At 33.5% G+C, this 20,678-nt stretch overlaps 3 long non-coding RNA genes across 6 annotated transcripts in view; 2 read left to right on the top strand and 1 right to left on the bottom strand.

The window, feature by feature from the left end:
• The window catches only part of LOC143249021 (uncharacterized), a 101,697-nt gene extending 92,159 nt beyond the window's left edge, over positions 1–9,538 (bottom strand). For all 3 annotated transcript variants that reach the window (XR_013027367.1, XR_013027369.1, XR_013027375.1), the window contains exons 1-2: positions 9,413–9,538; positions 8,159–8,244 (exon numbers count right to left, since the gene is read on the bottom strand). This is a non-coding gene — a long non-coding RNA (uncharacterized LOC143249021). The remainder of the gene's footprint in view (positions 1–8,158; positions 8,245–9,412) is intronic.
• Positions 1–20,678, top strand: part of LOC143249010 (uncharacterized) — a 104,129-nt gene that overhangs the window by 45,460 nt on the left and 37,991 nt on the right. The window lies entirely within an intron of this gene.
• On the top strand, positions 9,593–18,734 carry LOC143249030 (uncharacterized). Its single transcript, XR_013027384.1, has 2 exons — positions 9,593–9,731; positions 18,138–18,734. It is a non-coding gene; the product is annotated as an uncharacterized LOC143249030 (long non-coding RNA).

Genomic DNA, 20,678 nt, shown 5'->3' with positions numbered 1-20,678 from the left:
TAAAAGTGCGTTAAACATCTTGTTTATACGTTTATCAATGTTCTTTTTGTTGTTTTTTTATATTAATAAAGAAATATAGCAACAATTAGTTAACATGTAATTATGTCTAAATATATTTCTTTTGTCTTTTTGGAATTAAGCACAAAGCTATTAAAACCAGGTTTCTAGCGATGGGGACTTGCAGACATGCCGCTGTGCTACTGATGGTGGTGGGGGCTTCAAATGAACAAACACACTGAAAACAACTGCCAGTAAATTAAAATGACACTAAATAATAAAAGATAGTTAGTATGTAAGCGTTAATAAAAATAGAATTGGCTTGTAAATCACCACTGTCATTTATACTTCGATATAAAGAAAGAAAAAAAAGAGAGAGAGAGAGAAACGTCAACCCACAACGGTATAAAATTATTCTTGCCTGTGGAAGGCTTGAGGGGACGGAAGCTGGTTTGAATAAAAAAAAAATTGTTCGATTTGCGAGGAAAACACCTGCTGTGCCCGCCTTTGTCATTGTACATTGCATTAACTTCTATAAAATCGACAATTTATAAAAGTTTTTTGTGCGTGTGTTCTGACTGCTATGGTGAACATCTTTATACTACAGCAGAGATGAGCGAACTTACAGCAACGTTCAAGTTAAAATTAAAGTTGCACCACGTGGAACAGCTGTAAAGTTACGGATTTACAAGAATAAATTCAGGGATTCGATTCCCGGAGGTGGATACAGCAGACAGCCAGATGTAGCTTTGCTATAACACAACACACGCTTAAATACATTCCAAGTTTGGTCACAAAAAAGAAATAATATAATTTCTTAAGATTTTTATAGTTTCTTTAATTATAGACATAGATTACATACAGATGATGAGTACATTATGATAAAACATTTTTGCCGTTACAAGTCATACTTATTGACGAATGTGTATTTTGACAATAGCACTACGTTGTTTCCGTTGTAAAAGGCGCGGTTGTGTGATTGTCATGTCAAAATCATATCACTGCTCCGTGCATGCTTTCTTTAATACAGCTGATGTACAAGAAGACATTTCCCAGTAGCTATTTCATTAGTTCGATCGCACAGAACATTATTTGCGCTGTTCTACTGCATCGACTGGCATGTCCTCGTACAGAGAAGCGTGGATGCCTGTTTCATTTTCTCGCTGCTATGCTATATAGAGATATTGGATGGTTAAATATATATGTCGTACAAATAGCTTCTGCAAAAGTGAATTTTCCATATAATGATCCTCCTTGATTATGTTACGTAATATTGCTGGGAGCGCGTTTACGGCCTTTACCACATTTGGGATACGACTTGTTGAAAGTCTCTATTCTGATGGTCCTGCACTAGCAAGCGGATCCACACTCTTAAATTGTTTTAATTCCATTAAGTACAATGATTTTCCTCGTCTTGGAATTACAAATACCCTATCGGAACACATCTTTATGGTCTGCGTGTATAAATATTTTGTGTTGGAAGGAAATGTTGCATACCCTTCCCAAAAGCGATCGAGTTTCGATGGTTTCAAACTAGTTTCGTAACACTAAACAATTTCAAAATATAGTTCTGATGCATACTGTTCTATCGCGATTTTATATTGGCTGTGTTTCTCATGATTTGCTTATTTAAACTATTCAAAATCGTTTTAACATAACATACATAATCTTTGAAAGACAAAAGTTTGTCTTGTATGTAAAAATTGCTAGCTGAACGAATTAAGTGGATGGAAAAAAAAGTTTTAATACGATTTATCATACAAAAGCTCCCAGTGCCACAGCAACACGTCTGCGGACTTACAGCCATAAAAACTGGGTTTAGACACCTACAATGGACAAATCATAGATAACCTATGGTATATCTTTGCGTTAACTACAAATAAACAAATTTGTAGTAAGGTAAAGAAAATAGTTTAAGTCTGAAGTTTGATAATAAAAGGTTATGTAAATACTATGGTAGCATCTTTATGTTTGTTTAGATTTAAGCAAGTGGCACTTGTTTTTTGAATTTTGCGCAAAGCGACACGAGGGCTATCTACGCTAGCCGTCCCTAATTTAGTAGTGCAAGACCAGAGAAGGCAGCTAGTCATTACTACCTTCCGCCAACTCTTGGGCTACTATTTTACCAACTGATAGTGGGATCGACCATCACATTATAACACGGCTTAAAGGCCGAGCATGTTTGGTGCGACGGAGATTCAAATCCGCGACCCTCAGATTACGAGTCGAATGTCTTAACCCACCCGGCCATGCCGGGCCTTAAAGATTCTCATTATATTCACGAGCGATAAATTCATGAGAACGTGAAAACGACACAATCTCAACAAAATCTGAAATTAAAATGATTTTTTTTTTTCGTTTTTGAATTTATTGTGTTTGATTGCTGTTAAACACAAAGCTGTCCAATGAACTCTCTGCACTGTGTCCCCTACGAGTATCAAAATTCAGTTTATAGCGTTATAAGTCTTCGGACATACCGCCAGCCACTGAGAGGTCATTTATTGTGAAATCATTTTCTCTCATTTATGTTTATTTTTCATAATTAATTAATCAACTTAATTTGAGAAGGCTAGTATAAATTTCTAAATTAATGTATATTTTCTTGATTATTTTCTAATTTTAAAAGGTTTTACTTCTGCAGTTTCGTCTTATTTAATTCGTAAAGTATAAACATTATTTAAAAATGTTACACATACATAATATCTTTATATATATATATTCCATTTCACATTCACAGTTTATTCTTTTGTGATGACTTAATGAAAAAAATGCATTCTATCAAAATTTTTCCATTTATTTTCAACAAAATAAAAATTTATTTAGCAAATTATCTTAAAATCTTAATATATTCATACATAAATTCTGCCTTACATTGTAATTCTTATGTTTTGAAACATTGATTAGATTAGAAATTAATTTTTGTCCCTCCTCACAAATTGTTTATTTTTGAAATTTTGCGCGTAATGACTCGAGTGCTACATGCGCTATAGCTATCCTCACTTTAGAAGTCAACAATTGGAAGAAAGGAAACTAGTCAATACCATCCACTACCAATGCTAGGCTGTTTTTTTACCAAATAAAAGTGGGATTGACTGTATTATTAAAACACCATCATGGCTGATAAAGACAACATGTTCGTGATTGGATACCAGATGGAAACTCTCAGATAGGGAGTCGAGTACCATAACTACAAAACCATATCAGGCTCTTTAGAAAATAACGAATGGAAAAATAATTACTTTATAAAATTTGATGTTTTTAAAGAAGAAAAGTTATTATAACATGTTACGGGAAATAAATATATACATTACTATTATTGTTTTAAACATTTTTAAAAGACAGAGTGATACATAAGCACAGTTGGGAGGACGTTACCAATAATGAAAGCGAAAAATATACTGAGAGTTTTTATGCTATGTCTGGAGTCGGCGTAGCTTAGCGATTATAAATCCGAGGGTTCCGGTTGCTTCATAAAACGCAGTCTACACTTTGGGGCACGGGGTGCGTTGTAAAAATGATAGTCAAATTTCATCATTCCATCAGACAAGTGTTGTCCAAACGATGCTGTTAACTAGTTGCCTTCTCTGTACTCTTACACTGCTAAATTAGGGACGGCTAGCGCAGATAGCCTTTGAGTAGCTTTGCGCGAAATTCAAAAAAAATAAACAAATATCCTCTTTACAACCCAAAGAAGATACGCGTGTTTTACCGGATTATACAGTTGCCCTTTCATCCGATCATCGGCGATTATCCTTCAAAATATAACAACTAAATATTAATAAAAAATATCATGATGTATATATTTTTATATATCATGGAGTCTTAAACAAAACATTCATGAATTACTAAAATTAATAATTTAAAGCGCTATGAAAGAAAGAGACAGAGTTAAGATAGAATATGTTAAAAATTCAAAACGTTTAACTTCAGTTGATATGTATTAAGAATAATAAAAGTAATATTAATCACTTGAGCATGCACTGGACATATATGAAACGGTCAACTTTGAAATACATGGATATATTAACATAATTATGTGCCCACTTAGGCACACATATACATGAAAAGTGTCGTAAAAGCTTGTTAGTTCATATAAATCCACCCAAACGTTATAAATAAAAGGTCAGAGATATATAATTTAATAAATGCCTATGATGATAAAATCACATTAACAGCGGTGTTTACCCCAATTTATCACAATGATACAAAGCATACACACTTAAATGGCTAGGTATCAAATATTATTTTTAAGTTTAGCAATATGGATCAGTTTTCAAATAAGATTTCGACATTGCATTATTTTAATTCAAACTGCTGGATAAATGTCTGGTGTCTGTTAATAAAACTTCGTTTGAATGGATGTATATCAAGGTAATTAACACCAGTATTGCTTCTTCTACATATACATCCACAAATAGCGTTTCATTCAGTAAAAAAAAGCGAAACATTTGTGGTTTTATCCATTTTGTTCACGTTTGCTCATATTATTAATTTTAACACTTACAATAATCTTGTTTTCACATTTCTTCTAGCTGAAACTTTATTATTTTATTCACAGTTCTCCACAATCTTCTTCATAGTCCTTGAAATTAAAAACTTTATGTTGTCTGTTGCTACGATTAATCACAATAGTCTTAACTGAAGCCACCTACAGATGGCTTCATTATGGCTTACATACAATACTTTTGGAAATAGTTCTATTACAGCTCTAGATGAAACCTTCCTCCTATTGGATCCTAAACTCCTGAAAAATTATAACATTTTTCCACAAAGTCGATAGCTTTTGCCAATTTCAGGAGTTAAGTTTGTCTAGTTATCCGAGAGGTCTGGTTGCAGGTATTAAGTTTAATTATTTCTTTTGTAATATTGTTTCATTATGGTTATGTGTCTTCCCGTGTCTGACGAAAAGACTCGGCATGGCCAGGTGGTTAAGGCTCGAGAAGTAATCCGAGGGTCGCGGGTTCGAATCCTCGTCACAACAAACATACTCGCCCTTTCAGCCGTGAGGGCGTTATAGTGTGACGGTCAATCCCACTATTCGTTGGTAAAAGAGTAGCCCAAGAGTTGGTGGAGGGTGGTAATGGCCTTCCCTCTAGTCTTACACTACTAAATTAGGGACGGCTAGCGCAGATAGCCCTCATGTAGCTTTGCGCGAAATTAAACAAACAAACCAAACCTGACTGAAAACGATGAATGACAGAGTTATCTATGACCGTTTGTGGGCTTAAACATATATAATCTGTTTATATACACAACTAACCAATAATCCCATTACTTCTGCATTATAACAGTAAATGTAGATGTGCTGCCATATTTTAGTCTGCTTTGTTACATTTCTCTTGTCACATTATTTGACAGGCATGTTATGCTTAAGTTTTATTTTCCTTATTCATTAATTTATTCAATTATGTTTTAATCTAGTATTGAATATATTAGTGTCTATGCCAGTTTCCCACTTGGTCTGAGCTCTGACAGCATATGGTACACATAAAAGTCTATAACGAGCAATTTGTTTCACAAAAGAATGTGTGTGTAATTTTAACATGTTTAGAATGTCAAGAGTATATTTGTGACATTCACAACTTTGTATTTCTGAATAAATCACACAACCGTATCCTGAAAAGCATGCACTTTCACAGATGTACGATAGTAAACTGGCAAACATGTTCCAGTAACTTCATGAAAATGAAATGTTCTGTTCTTATTAGATTTATAAAATACTGTTACCATTAGTTTTATTACAAAAACTAATGTTTTCTTAAAAATCGAACTTCACCAAAACATGCATTTATAAAAAAAAATAAAATATAGCATGTCCGCTGTTGCTAATTACAGAAACTCCTGCAAACGGATTACAAAAGTTTGGACCATGATCAGTTAATAGTTGTGGCATGACTTTGTAATATGAGATCTTCCACTAGAAGACTGAGGAAGAAGTTCTTCCAAAAAGTGTAACTAATCAATTGCGAAGTGTTGTTAAAGAAAAAGTTTGGTTTGAATTTCGCGAAAAGCTACACGAGGGCTAGCGAAGAGAGCCCTCCCTAATTTTGCAGTATAAGACTAGAGGGAAGGCAGCTAGCCCTCCCTAATTTTGCAGTATAAGACTAGAGGGAAGGCAGCTAGTCATCCCTATCCACCGCCAACTCTTGGACTACTCTTTTACCAACGAATAGTGGGATTGACCGTCACATTATAACGCCTCCACGGCTGAAAGGATGACCATGTTTAGTGTGACGGAGATTCGAATCCGCAGCTATCAGATTACGAGTCTCAAGATTTGCGTGCTTGAGAAAAGCTGAATTTGCGACTATAACAGTAAAAAAAGGAATTCTCAATAACTGCGGCAATTAAAATTTTTCTAGGCATATTTAGAGTAAAGACATCTACGAGACCTTTTTCCCTTTTATTAGATATATTTTTGTGCCCCCCCAGTGGAGCAACGGTATTTTTGCGTACTTACCACGCAAGAAACCGGGTTTCGATACCCATGGTGGGCAAATGATAGATAGTCCATAGTGCAAATTTGTGCCTAACTAACAAACAACAATATATTTTTTGTGCTAGCAGTTCGAAGCGCGGAGCTCGTGCATACCCGATTCAAGCTTCCTATTCATCACGATCTCTACCAAGCTACCCTCAAATTCTTTTTTTTTTTTTTTTGGCAGGTTTAGAGTAAATCAATCCACGAGACCACCATGGGCGTGGTCAAATACATCAATTGGAAAGGTTTGACCTTTTGATTTCAAAACTATAATTGGATCTCGAATCGGTTAAGAGATGACGGAGTTACAAGCTAAAAAAATTTAAATTAACAAAAACTCAGAACAGTTCTCTATACCGCGACTAAAAGAATATAAATAAGTATATCCCATATGACTTCGTCTTCTCACTATTTTCTATATAAATGTACGCAATTTATTTCTTGTCCAATAAACTGTTTTTTGTGGTTTGTTTTTTTTCTTTCAAACAGCATTCAGCCATCTTAGTACTCAGGAACTCGGCTAACAGAACTTATTCAGATATACACCTGTACCACAGTCAATTCTCATAAATTGTATACACCCTGAAATTATATTTACCAAAGAATTGTTCGTATTATCACATCATGAAAGTACATTCAATATTTTTAGAAATATGTGTTAGCGATATATCCGACGAATTTATGGAACTAAAGATAATTTTAGTCGCCAGTCTTACCGTTACGAACTATCCACCATACTGTAGGTAACAGTAGGACTTCAAATCCATATTTTGGTGCGCCAGTTTCTGGATATTGAGGGGCTCTTGTCTGCTTTCTACGATTTTTTATACACTTAACTAATTTTTCTCATATTTTGTTTCGTTTTTAAAGCATCTCAACAACCTAACCCTTTAAGAAAATACTAAATTAAAGATATTAACAAGAGGAAGTACCAAAGGATAGGTTACTGGTTTCATTTATTTCTTTATTTAAAGAGATAGATAACAAGCCAAGCAATAACATTAATTAAAATACAAAAAACAAAACAATTAGTGTACGAGCGTCTAGCAACTAGTTTGGTTTCTTCTCTGATAGAGTTCTTCTATTCCTACGTTCTTATCTTTCTCAATACAGACAATACCTCAGAAGAAACTATCTTAAAGCAGATGAACACATTTTTCTTCTTTATTCTATTAATGTGCGTTAATTCGACAGCGTTACTTCTAGCAGAAAAAACAAACAAGCAATATTCTGAAGCTGAGAAGCTGAGATACGGGATTCCAAGTAAAATTCAAACGATCAATCCGACAACAGCTGTGAGCTGTCTGAACAAAACAATCCTTGTTGAACTAGAAACGCATAAAAAAGGGGGGAAGACAATTAAAAATGGGCATTTCACGAACACATAGAGGAGCCTATACATAGAAAATGGGTTTATGGGAAAAGGAAATAAGGTTCGTGTCTTCCAGAGAACAATCAAGTCGTTCATAAACTAGTTTGAAATAATAGGGTTCAGATTCAAATGTGTCCACTTATAATTCTTTGGCGCCAACAAGTGCAGTTGACACCTGAATAATAACGTGAAATCAAATCTTAAACTCTTAGATTATTTTTCTCCCTTTTCCCTGCTCTTTTCAAGTCTAGTATTACTGTAACGGATGGGTTTGTATTGCAGCAACGTTTCTGAACCCAGTCACTTACCTTTAAAAAGCCGGCGTTCGAGATTAACACACCGCAATCATCTCGTTTAAGTTAAGCAGAGGGGTTGAAACTCCAGACAGATATTTCTAAACCAAGAAATACCATATTAAGATTTCTATTTAGTACAATATAACAAATGTTTAATTTATGTTCGGTTAACTTGTGTCACTTCTACCTCCCAATTATCAAATTTAATTTGTTCGTTATATGAATTAGAAATAAAAATTCAAGTATAAGACTGGAAAAAACAACAACCATCAAATATGTGTGCAATACGAAGTTAATGTATGCCAGCAATAATCTGATACATAGAAGATAAAAAAGTACAGAATCAAATAGATACGAGAAAAAGTATTTCAAAGCTCACAGCTGTGAAACGGCATATTTGCATTACCCGTCACCCATACCCCCTTGAAAAGGAATCATCTTAACGTTGAACGCTTACAATACACCATACGTAGCCAGCTCTGTCTTTCTTATAACACAGGAGCTCAATAAATTGTACGCGTACTCGTGTAGAATTATGGGAGAGTCTTGTAAAAGATGAAAGGAGTAGGGACGAGCCTACACTCAGTGCCCTGAAGGTCAAGGTTACAAGGAGAGACAAGAGTGTATACATATAAACATTAAAGTGAGAGACAGAACGGGAGTATCTCGAGCCCCAGACAGCCAGACAGTTTACTACCGTACTAAACTATTCGATTCTCCATTAACTACCGACGCCACCTCGTGTGCTGCAACCAGACCTCTTTATGAGTTTTTTTTTTTTTTTTAAGTCGGCGTTTTTCCTCCATTAAAGTCTTTACAGAACTGATATTTTTTTGGCTAGTTTGAAAAGTCTGATGAAGTCTTTACTTCCGCTGTATAGACTGTTATGTACACTTAATAAAATTAACGGCAGGAAGACTCGAAGCCTGAAACAGTTTCAAACTTGTCACGTGTTTAATGTAAGTATAGGGGGAAGTTTCGATTTTGTACAGACTGCAGTCTCTGAAAAGTGCTCAGAAAAGAAAAATTGGTTCGCAGAAAAAAGAAAAAGGATTTACCTCATATCTAATATGACAAAAAGACGTAGGTACATATTGCACCTAAAATGGTATTAGGTCTGTTTAATTTTTGGTATTGTGGTGATTTATAGAAGTAGGTAATTGGGTTTAACGCTCTTTTTATAAAATAGCTACGTGAAAGGACAAGTTAAGAAAACCAACCACCACATGTATGCTAGTTTCTTTCAACACAAAACAGTTTTCCTACCTGACAATCCCAATCCAGCAGATGGTGCGAAGTCTGCCAGGTATCCCACGTTATCTAACCCAGACTAACTGTACATAAATGTATATATCCTCTATGTGTAAACTGAGGCTCCACGCGGGCGCGGCTATGGGAACAAAGGGTTAAAGGGGTGGACTGTCAAAGTACTTACTGTTTTTACGATATCAGGACGGTTGAGACTGAAACTAGACGTCATCAGAGAGGCAGCCATGATCGACTATTGTAAAAGGCCTAATTTAAATACAAACTAATGAATTGCATCAGGAGTTTGAATGGATAATTTTCGAAAACTTCTATATAAGTAAGTTTATTATATTGCTAAGATATATTTTCTCTCCCTAGCAAAATAATGTTCACGTTATAACAAGATGTTTTCTAGACTAGATTAGAGTAATTTAATTCGTGTATTGTATTCCGTGCCGTAAAAATTAATTGCAAACGTGAAGGGAAAAACCCAACAAAAACATTTATATCTAACTAATATTGTGCACACGTTTTCCATAACCGTAACTATATATTTATCAATCTGTTTGTAATTATTATTAACATGAATAAAGTTTTGCAATGTTGCGATTACCTGAAATATTATTGTTTTCAAAACATAAAACTTTTTAGTTTCGAAGTTGCAAAACTTTATTCATGTTAATAATAAAGTTTTGCAACCTTCGAAACTGAAAAGTTTTTTATGTTTTGAAAACAATAATATTTCAGGTAATCGCAACATTCTGTTTGTTTGTTTTCTTATAGCAAAGCCACATTAGGCTATCTGCTGAGCCCACCGAGGGGAATCGAACCCCTGATTTTAGTGTTGCAAATCCGTAGACTTTCCGCTGAACTAGCAGGGGTCCGCGCAACATTCTGAAAGACAAAGTTTCAAATATGACAGATGAAACAAGTATCGCGTGACAAACAGTTTTAAAGGCAAGCAACAGGGAGAATATTACAAAAAACGAAACTAAATGGTAGAGATAAGTGAATAGGTCGATACCGCACAAACAATAATAAGCTGAATACATAAGCAAGAACATACTCACACGTAGTAAAAGTGTTCTTTCACCGGTACGAGCTATTTCAACATTATTTTCCATGAATCAAAGCAGTTCAGTTACAACAAAGTTTTGTTGTAACACATTAACTTTTAAACTATACATTCACATCTATCTATTATCTTAATTCACCAGTCGTCGGTTTGATGTAAACATAATTCTGTCTGATCATTAAGTGACCAGTACGTAATATTTTCATAACAAACAATGTTATCTTACTTACCCCCAAGTGATGGTATCTTACTTTCATAATAACTGTTTTTCTTATTTACTTTGGAGAGGAGTTATCTTCCTACAACTACAGGCAGTGAAGGATGATATAGATCTGAGACGTTGTGGGCTTGAGTACCCACATCTCGGTCTCCCTATCTTTAATTTATATTTATTTTTGATTATTTTATTATTTAGTTATTATTTATGAGACTGGTGAACGGAAGTTATTGATAGACAGTGTGTCCTCGCCGCAATATGGCTTCTACTTCTCCAGGCACCTCCAAAACCTAGGGTATATTTTATAACTCGCATTATAGCTTTCATTCATTTTATGCATGCGTTTTTTTATTTTTTTTAGGTTTTGTTTTGTTTATTAGAAAATATTATTAATTAAAGACACTTTTGTTGTTGTTAACGCGGTTCTTCCTTTTGAAGACTGCTAAGTATTAATATTGTGTATATAGTGAAATTAAATAATTTATATCCAAATGAAGTTAAATGACCAAACAAAATCATGAAGAAGGACTGCGTTAAAAACAGCAAATCCCTACTTCTGAATATTTTATGGTTGTAATATATATTGAGTGTTCATTGGTGCGTGAGAAATATATTGAAGAAGTGATAATACTTGCTTTACTTAGTTATTATATGCACCATGAATCAGTCATACGGATCTTTTATACAAGCAATTTTAAACTACATTTTGTTTGGTAACGTTATCGTATTCTCAAAGTACAATTAATTATACGAACCAATAAAAACAAATTATCTTGACCTGTATTCATACAAAATGATATTGCTAAAACAAACAGATTGTTATAACAATTTAAAATTAATGTGTGTATCTATGTGCTTGTATAATCTAGTACTATCCACAGGCTATAGCTTAATAACAGGCTTTCTGAAACTATTGTATGTTGAAACATTAGTGTTAGGAGTCAGACTCTGACGACAATCATAAACACGGACTTTTAAAAGCCAAGTGACTTCAAGTTTTTCATGAGTGACAAAAAACAGTCATGGAAAACTGCATTTGCTATTTAGACTGTAGTTTCATTTCATCTATCTACAGGGCTCTGCATGAGATCCTTATCTAGATACCAAAAGAAACTGAAATACGTAGGCTAGTTAAAATCACGAATTTTTAATTGCTCAAGATAGTTCATTCAGCTCTGACAAAAGTCATTATGTGATACAGTATATTATTTATTTTTAAAGTAAGCATTTATATACACCAGCGTAACAAAGGACTTTTTAAAAATAATGGTACCTTGTAACATAAGTCATAAGTTATTTATCTGCAAACGACTACAGAGTAAATACTTAAGTAGCATTGTTTCACAATATTGCTTTCCGTTCGCTTTTAAGCACAAAGCTACATAATGGGTTATTTACTCTACTGCGAGGACCAAACTCCAAGTTTTAGCGTTACAAGCTATCAGGTTTACATGAAGTTATAACAAATATATGACTATATAACTTATCATTATTCAAGTATATATTAATGGTTGTTTGTTTTTCTAAGATATCTCATTATTAAAAAGATTATTTGTTTTGTTTAGAATTTCGTGCAAAGCTACACGTGGCTATCTGCGCTAGCCGTCCTTAATTTAGCAATGCAAGACTAGAGGGAAGGCAGCTAGTCATCACCACCCACCGCCAACTCTTCGACTACTTTTTTACCAATGAATAGTGGAATTGACCGTCACATTATAATACTACCACGGTTGAAAGGGCAAGTATGCTTATTGTGACGGGGATTCGAACCCGCAACCCTCGGATTACAAGTCCAATGCCCTTATCCACCTGGCCATGCCTGGCCCTCGGTTTCTAGCATAGTAAGTCTGCAGACATACAGCTGCAGTGCAGGTAGAGCTTGTTAGCAATAGATATAATTAATCGAGATAAATATATTTCAGACTTTCTTCCGGGGACATTTGGTTAACGTAAATACGACTAAAAATTAAAATACTTCAAAGATAGGAAGTGATAAGTTGTACGTTTCAAAATACTCATTAACATCACGGTAAGTTGTTATGGGTTAGTAATGTATATTTCTTTCATCACATGTTTTTCTTATTTCTTCTTTGTAGCGAGAAATATCAAAGTAAAACAAACCGTTGCTGATAAATAATTGAATAATTAATTAGGCAGAAACATTAACTAGTAAAATAAGAGATTTACAAAATTCTTGGTTATTTAAATAACGTGGTAGAACTAGTTATCCGTTTTGACCATGACCGTTTAGTATACGTTAGATAAAATCAAGGGTTATAAACAAATCAATGATATGAATGATATACTTGTCTGTATACTTGTTAAAAATGGTCACAAACTTTATGACCACGGTTACCTTATATCACGTGTCAATCATTCCACATTAAAAGTTTCTCGTAAATATTCAGTTTATATTTACAGTTACTTGGAAATAACGGTAAAAATATAAAATCTAGTTTTTTCTTCTATAGTTCACAAAATATGGAAAGGGAATATACGTTAAACGTAACACTCGATTCTAAAAGTGTGTATCGAAAATTTTATCTCTTTCTTAACAGCAATAAACTTAGACATTTTACTTATGATATTGTACAGAACTGCAACGATACTTCTTTTTTTTTCGAATAAACTTTTTATAAACGTTATAATTGATTCCAATCATATGATAATAAAATGTTAGTGTGTGTGTGTGTCTTCTTATAGTAAAGCCACATCAGGCTATCTGCTGAGCCCACCGAGGAGAATCGAACCCCTTATTTTAGCGTTATAAAATGTTAATAATTCACAGTGTAATTAACTTAAACCGCTGCTTAAAGCAAGCTACAGAGTCAAATCGAAAGGGGAATATCGAACTGCAATTGATAAAATTATCCATATATATCATTCTTAGTTACAAAATAATAATGTATCATTTCGTCATGTACTTAAAAACTTAAAGTCGAAAATATACTTTAAAAACATATATAACAATAAAATAGAAATAATCTAAATAATTGTTCAGTGGCTCATTTAAAAAAAAAAAAAAAGAGCCAACGGTGTTGGGTTTAAATGGACAGTTTGGCAGCAAGAACCAATCAATAATCAGCTAGGCGTGGATAAACAGCACGTGATTCATGGGAAGCTTTTAAGCGGTTGCGCAGTACGCTTCGCTTCTTGTATTTTTAGAAAGCTTTATAGATATAAATAATTTTATTTTGCTTTTGTGAAGAGTCAAAATAGAGAAATTTTGAAAAATTAGGAGGTTAAGAACAATAACAGGAAAGATAATTTATATCTGTCCTTGACAGCACGAGACGCATAGCGAATATTTACCGCTTGTAATTGTTTAGTTATCTATTTTACGATGGTTGTTCCCCTAAAGTAAAATTATCTTTCGACCAGGTATATCTTGTTCTGAAAGCTATTCTTGTTGAGAACAAAGGAACTTCTGTGATATTAAGTGTTGTTATAAGATAATATTTATGAGGGGTACGTTCGATACAAGAGCGAAAATAATGATTATAGATAGATGAAAACGTTTGATGTAATAACATTTTAAAGTTTTAACTATTTTTAACTGATTTGTAATTTGAAACTTTTTCTTTACTAATCTTTGCTATCGACAACTGCGTAGACCAGAGTGTTTATCTTGGAAAATGTAATATAAAGCATCTGTAGGGTACTCAGTCAGGTGGGAATAGATTGGATGATGTCATAGTAGAGAAAGAAGGTGAGATAGATAAGTTTGGATTCGATGGTTTACACAAGGTAGTAAACAAAACATCACAGTAATATCTCTGAAACGTGGTTACTAAACTGAAGATGTGGACAGTACAGTGTTGAACATGAAAATTCACTGGGATGTACAGCAGCTGATACATTAAAAATAAAGAATAACATGTTAATACAACTTTATCTAAAAAGCAAGTTAACAGATGCAGTTTACCAGCATTCAGTTAATGGGCCTTTTCTGTAAATATAACAATGATAAAACATTTAATTACAGTATATTATATTATGAGTATTATGTATTGTGTTATGAGTATGCATAGAGTATGCAAATAGAAGAGTATTGTAATACCGTGTTATGATATATCATACAGCAGTAGTTTTTTCAGAGTGGTCATCTCTGATCAATTTCTGTTTTCTTAGATTAGTTTGTATTAAGACTATTTTTTCACACTGTTGGTAGGCAATTAGTTGTTCTTACTTGTTATGAGTTCTGACACTGGTCAAACCTTTAGTGAATGGCAGATTATGTTTATACTGACCTGTGGTTAATGACCATGTGTTAAAATGTATTGTACTTATGCACGTTAATAGATAAATCTGTACAAAACAGTTGTTTTATTTTATAGAAATCATATTTTTCTAGTGTACCTCAAACAACTTGTAAAGATAAACAAAACATATTTCTAAGAAGAAATGTAAACTGATGTTTCACAATCAAACATCAGCCTTTTCTCTACAGTATTTTGCTCCCCTACCCAGTGGCACAGCGGAATGTCTGTGGACTTACACCGCTAGAAACCGGGTTTCGATACCCTTGGTGAGCACAGCACAGATAAGCTATTGTGTAGCTTTGTATTTAATTTCAATAACAAACAAATAAACTGTAGGATATTTAAAACTGAAATAGCAGACCTGGTATCTCGTTATTCATGTTATTAAGTTACTGGTGTGGTTCATATTACAAATAGTCCATTTCTAAAGCAGAGTATTAGCTTTCGTATTTCTTTAACAAAGTGCTTCAAATAGAGAAAAGTGGTCGGATAGCATATGAACGAATAGAATAAGTAAGTCTAAGTGAGGGTGGCACTACAGAAATATATTAGCAACTACACTAAGAGGGGTCAAAAACGATTTTATATAACGAGGAGTTTATTGATTAATCTATAAAGAATGAATTCCTTTGTGGTTTTTGGTGTCCTGGAGTCATAAAGTGTGAAGGTGTTATGAGACAATTCTAAACATATTCTGATGCATCTAATAAAATTTCCTCAAAGGTTAAAAGTAAACTAAGTCTCACTACCAAGTTATAGCACTTAGCTTTTCATGTTTTGTATGGTTACCTTGTAAACGATTACAAAAAGTAAATTGACTTGAAGTTTCCAACTTCAATAAAAAAAATTTGGAACCACCTGGTGTTAGGTTACAATATTTTATTAATTTCATTTTGTTTCTCATGTGAAAAACTGGACTTGGCCACTAGTTTAATTAGTCTTACTCTAAAAGTAAATAAATTTATGTTCAAGTCGCTGGAGGGTATTTAGAATGGCAGTAAATTTCAGAGGTTGTTCGCCAGCTTGAAGACCACTTGCAAGGTTTCTGACATTCTATGAAACACTCAAAGGACAATTATATAATTGGAGTTGTCTAGATGATCGGCTCCTCTGTATTTCTTATTTCTCGCGTAAATACAAAATCTCATGTGGAGCTTAAATTTGTCTGAAGCCTGTTATATGTGAGAATAATACTGAATTATACAAATAGCAGCCATTAAAACAGCGCAAAAGAACGAACCGTTTCTCTAGCCAGCTGCATAAACTAAGACACCTGGCTTCAGAAAATGCTTATAGTAGCTGTATGAAGCTTCATAACCCACTAATAAAGTTAACATAATTTTAAAATACAGTCTCTGTAACAACTGCAACGAACATGCGTAGGCATAACTGGTAACAAAGATGGATAATAGATCAGGAAGCCTAATAAATATATTCATTTTATTACAATGGTATTATAAGATTTAAACAAGACATTTTCAGTATACTTTGTCTGCGTAATATACGTCATCTTAATGACAGTTTAAAAATATAATAGTTCTTGCTGTTATATACAGATGACATCGGTAGAGATCCTGTAATTTTGGTAGGTCCACATTCTCAACTGTATTTTTTTTTCTTGTAACTTTAATTATACGATTATTTTTATAGTCATCTTTGTCTTAATGGGTGCAGGACAACTGCTAATAGACAATTTCTGACAAGACAATTGCTAGATGACAACTGTCGGTGGACAATATTACAAATGACTTTACAATTCATGTACACGTGAAACGTGGTATAAAAGACTCTTTTTAGTATACCTGCCCTGAATTTTGAAATACTGCCTAGAGGAAGGGCATAAATTCGTCAACACTTCCCGCAATAAAAGCCTTTCTTGGGAATTTGAAACTTACTTTTATAACACGCAACCAGTTGAAAGTGCTGAGCAAGTTTATGAACTCAAACCTTGGACTTCATGATTAGTCGCCCGGCTACACTAACCGCTAAACCATGCACAAATTAAGAGTGATTGTGTTTAGATCACAACAAATATATATATATTTTTTTAAGTTTTAATGTTTTAACTTTCAGACTTTAGTGGGCCCGGCATGGGCAAGCGTGATAAGGCATGCGACTCGTGATTTGAGGGTGGTGGATTCGCATCCCCGTCGCGCCAAAAATGCTCGACTTTTCAGCCATGGGGACGTTATAATGTGACGGTCAATCCCACTATTCGTTGGTAAAAGAGTAGCCCAAGAGTTGGCGGCGGGTGGTGATGACTAGCTGCCTTCTCTGGTCTTACACTGCTAAATTAGGGACGGCTAGCACAGATAGCCCTCGAGGAGCTTTGTGCGAAATTCAGAAAACAAACAAAACAATTCAGACTTTAGTTTATGATTCTAAAATAATTTGTACTTGGGGATTTGAACATCAAGATAATTTTTTCTTGTATATTCTGTTTATTTTGATTGTACACAGTTGTGTTAGTAAAGTATTGTTGTTTTTTATTATATATTTTGTTCATTAAATTCACACACTTTTTAACTAATTTCATAGCTTGCAATAAGCTTCAAAATGTGGCTACAATATTCTTGTCATCCCTGTCTCCTGACAATCAGAGAACATGACATGAAAATATCCTAATCTCATTAAAGGAGTTTCCGCTTTACGTTTATTTTTCTACCATAAATGTGCCTCATAATTATAATATTTAATTTTATCTTTGCGATACTTATTCAACATTTGTTTTGAATACAGAAGACCATAACTTGAAATAAATATACAACATCAGGGTGACAAAATAAGCTGAATTTTGTTGATGATATAACGTTTTCTTCAAATTAAAAATTAGAAACTTTTATGAAATCTCAGGTATGTTTCAAATGGAAGTTGGCTGTAATAAAAATGCCAGTTTCAAGTGACACCTGGTGGTGAACTTTGCTTAATGTAAAGGTCTGAAAAAATAAGTTGGTACAGAAATGTACAGGTGATAAGAGAGCTGCACATCCTAGAACTATGCCAGCTGATAGAAATGTACAAAAACATTTTTAAAGAAGACAACGATCACTGGTGGTATTTCTTGAGACCGTATTTGGTTATTACGTGACGTTATAACAAAATATTTATATTTAAATATGCGTACTTGATGTAGGAGATCATTCGTTTATTATTAAGTAATATTCTAACAAAAATTATATTCAATATTAGGTGACGTGCTTCACGCTGCCGTCTACAATAGTCTGCAGTTTGTTGCTGAAATGACAGACATTATATTGAACAGTTAAATGACTTGAAATAATATTACTCTGTTAGTTGAAGCGACTTGAGGTAACATTTCTCTGTTATTAAGCTGAAATAAAACTGAGTGTGTTTCAAGATTATCATTATCTATCGGCGCCACCAGTATTCTTTTTTATCTTAGAAATCTACTCTACACAAGTCTTTATAAAGGTTCATTAAATAGTTTCTTCAGTTCTTCTACCATGTGTATGTTTGAAGCTAAAGTTATTTTGTGTCACTCCTATATTACCAGATCTCGTTGTTGTGTATGTTCTAATGCACAACTACTTAGTAGTGGATTCTGCTTATTCTTGAGAAGCATGGACAAAAATACGACAAAATATTTTCTGGAACACTTGTTTTAAACCAACAACTAAATGAAAAGTAGGTTTAAGACGCTGTAGTTTGTTTTCATGTTCTTCCTGGGAGAACTGTTAATTTATATTTAATCCACGTTCAATACTGAACTATGTATTGTAATCTTACAGTTACCGGTTTTTTAAATAAAATATTGACATATATGAATGATGGCGACTTTATTAAAAATGCACCACTTGTTATGTCATCTATACAACCAGCATAAAGCTTTTCTTAAATTTCAAAATTAGATTATGTAAGAACTCATTGCGTTCAATGAATTAAACCTGTATTAATTAAAAAAAAAAAAGTGGCTGTGATAAACTTACAATCTAAACACGTTGGTAAAGGTTCACTGTAAGATTAATTTGTTCATGATACTTCAACAAATCTAAGAAAACACACTGTGAAACATCTTAAACTTTATTTATGAATTTGGTATTTCAGTGTTTGCTACTCAGATGCTGTAAAACCTTAATAATATATCGTACCAGCTCTGAGAAATTACAAACGTGCCTTTCGAAATTATGATTTATGATTATACTTAAGTATTTCTAAACACTTAATTAAACATACCAGGTGCACAAACCTCATATATTTGAATATAAATACTTCCCTTAAAACAAAATATTTGTGCTCGATAGTACACAGTATTAACACTAGGTGTGCCAATTATACAGTCATAGAAACAGAACAAAACTTAATTAATTAATATATAAACAGTTTAATTTTAATGGGCTGCTGTTGAATATCTATATCAAAACAGCACACACACACATAAACACACATATACGTGTATATATATATATATATATGTATATATATAACTAAATGACATTGATACAGCTGTCGAGATCTGACCTTGTTTTAAAGAAAGGAATTATATAACCAAAATATATTATACAAAATGTCTATTTATTATTATTGAAGAGATTATGTAATAAAATGATTTTATAAAACTACCTAGTAAAGAACAATACATCCTGAAAATTGTGCTTTGTACGAAACTTCTATGCTGATACATATTTAAAAGTCGCCATCTTTACTTCCCCATGGTTTAATGGAAAAACAAAGAAGTAGTACACATGGTGGGTGAAGACAATTCTGCTCATAGCAACAAACATACGAGAAAGTGAATAGTCTCAAACACACGACTGACAGGACAACACACGTAGAATAAATAACACTACATTACTACACCTTTCAATGGAAATACATGGTGCTCCAAGATTACAGCATATTCACAGCTAGGTGTTGAACATAACTTTTGCACAAGGATCTGTCTGGAATTTGTACAAACGAAATAACTTAAAATGACGTAGAATTACTATGAAAATTCTTGACACTTTCGGAAACTTCGGTCAAAACATTTATTTAACAACTGAAAATTAATTGACTTAGCTTTGCTAAGCAAGGAAATTTGCCGAACGCATAACGAGTCTTGTGAGAATCCAGCAGTGAATGTTACATGTAGAACTTTAAGTTAGTTTTCAGAAATTGAATAAGAAAATAATAAAAAGTCTTATTTTACGTACATGTTGTTTCGCAAACAACAATGGAAATAGAAATTTGTATTTAATATTGTAATAACGTTTCATAATCTAAATTATTAAAACTCAAGCGCTTATGGAAGCGCTCGACATTGCCAGGTGGTTGGGACACTCAACTCATAATCTGAAAGTCGTAGGTTCGAATTCCCGTCACAACCAACATGATCACCCTTTCAGCCGTGGAAGTGATATTTTGTTACAGTCAATCCCGTTATTTGTTGGTAAAAGAGTAGTCCAAGAGTTGGCGGTGGGTGGTAACGATTAGTTGCATTCTCTCTAGTCTTATACTTTTAAATTAAGGACCGTTAGCGCAAATAGGTTTCGTGTTGTCTAGTTTGGGCGAAATTACAAAAAAAACAAACTTCTAGAAACTAACTTTTTCCTATTATGGAATGTTTTTCAGAATGAACTTCGTCAAATTTAATGACAATAAAGAGTAAAATCATAAAGACAAGAATAATTTAAATCACGATCGCAATAGATAAAAGGACAAATATGCTGATATGCTAATGACGAGTGACATGGTATTCTGAGTGTGGTGTGTAACGGATTTACTGTTACA

Source organism: Tachypleus tridentatus, chromosome 1 (assembly GCF_004210375.1).
Source record: "Tachypleus tridentatus isolate NWPU-2018 chromosome 1, ASM421037v1, whole genome shotgun sequence".
Lineage (NCBI taxonomy): Eukaryota > Metazoa > Arthropoda > Merostomata > Xiphosura > Limulidae > Tachypleus > Tachypleus tridentatus.
The sequence above is the reverse complement of the archived record's forward strand: the minus strand, read 5'-3'. Positions and strand labels throughout refer to the sequence as shown.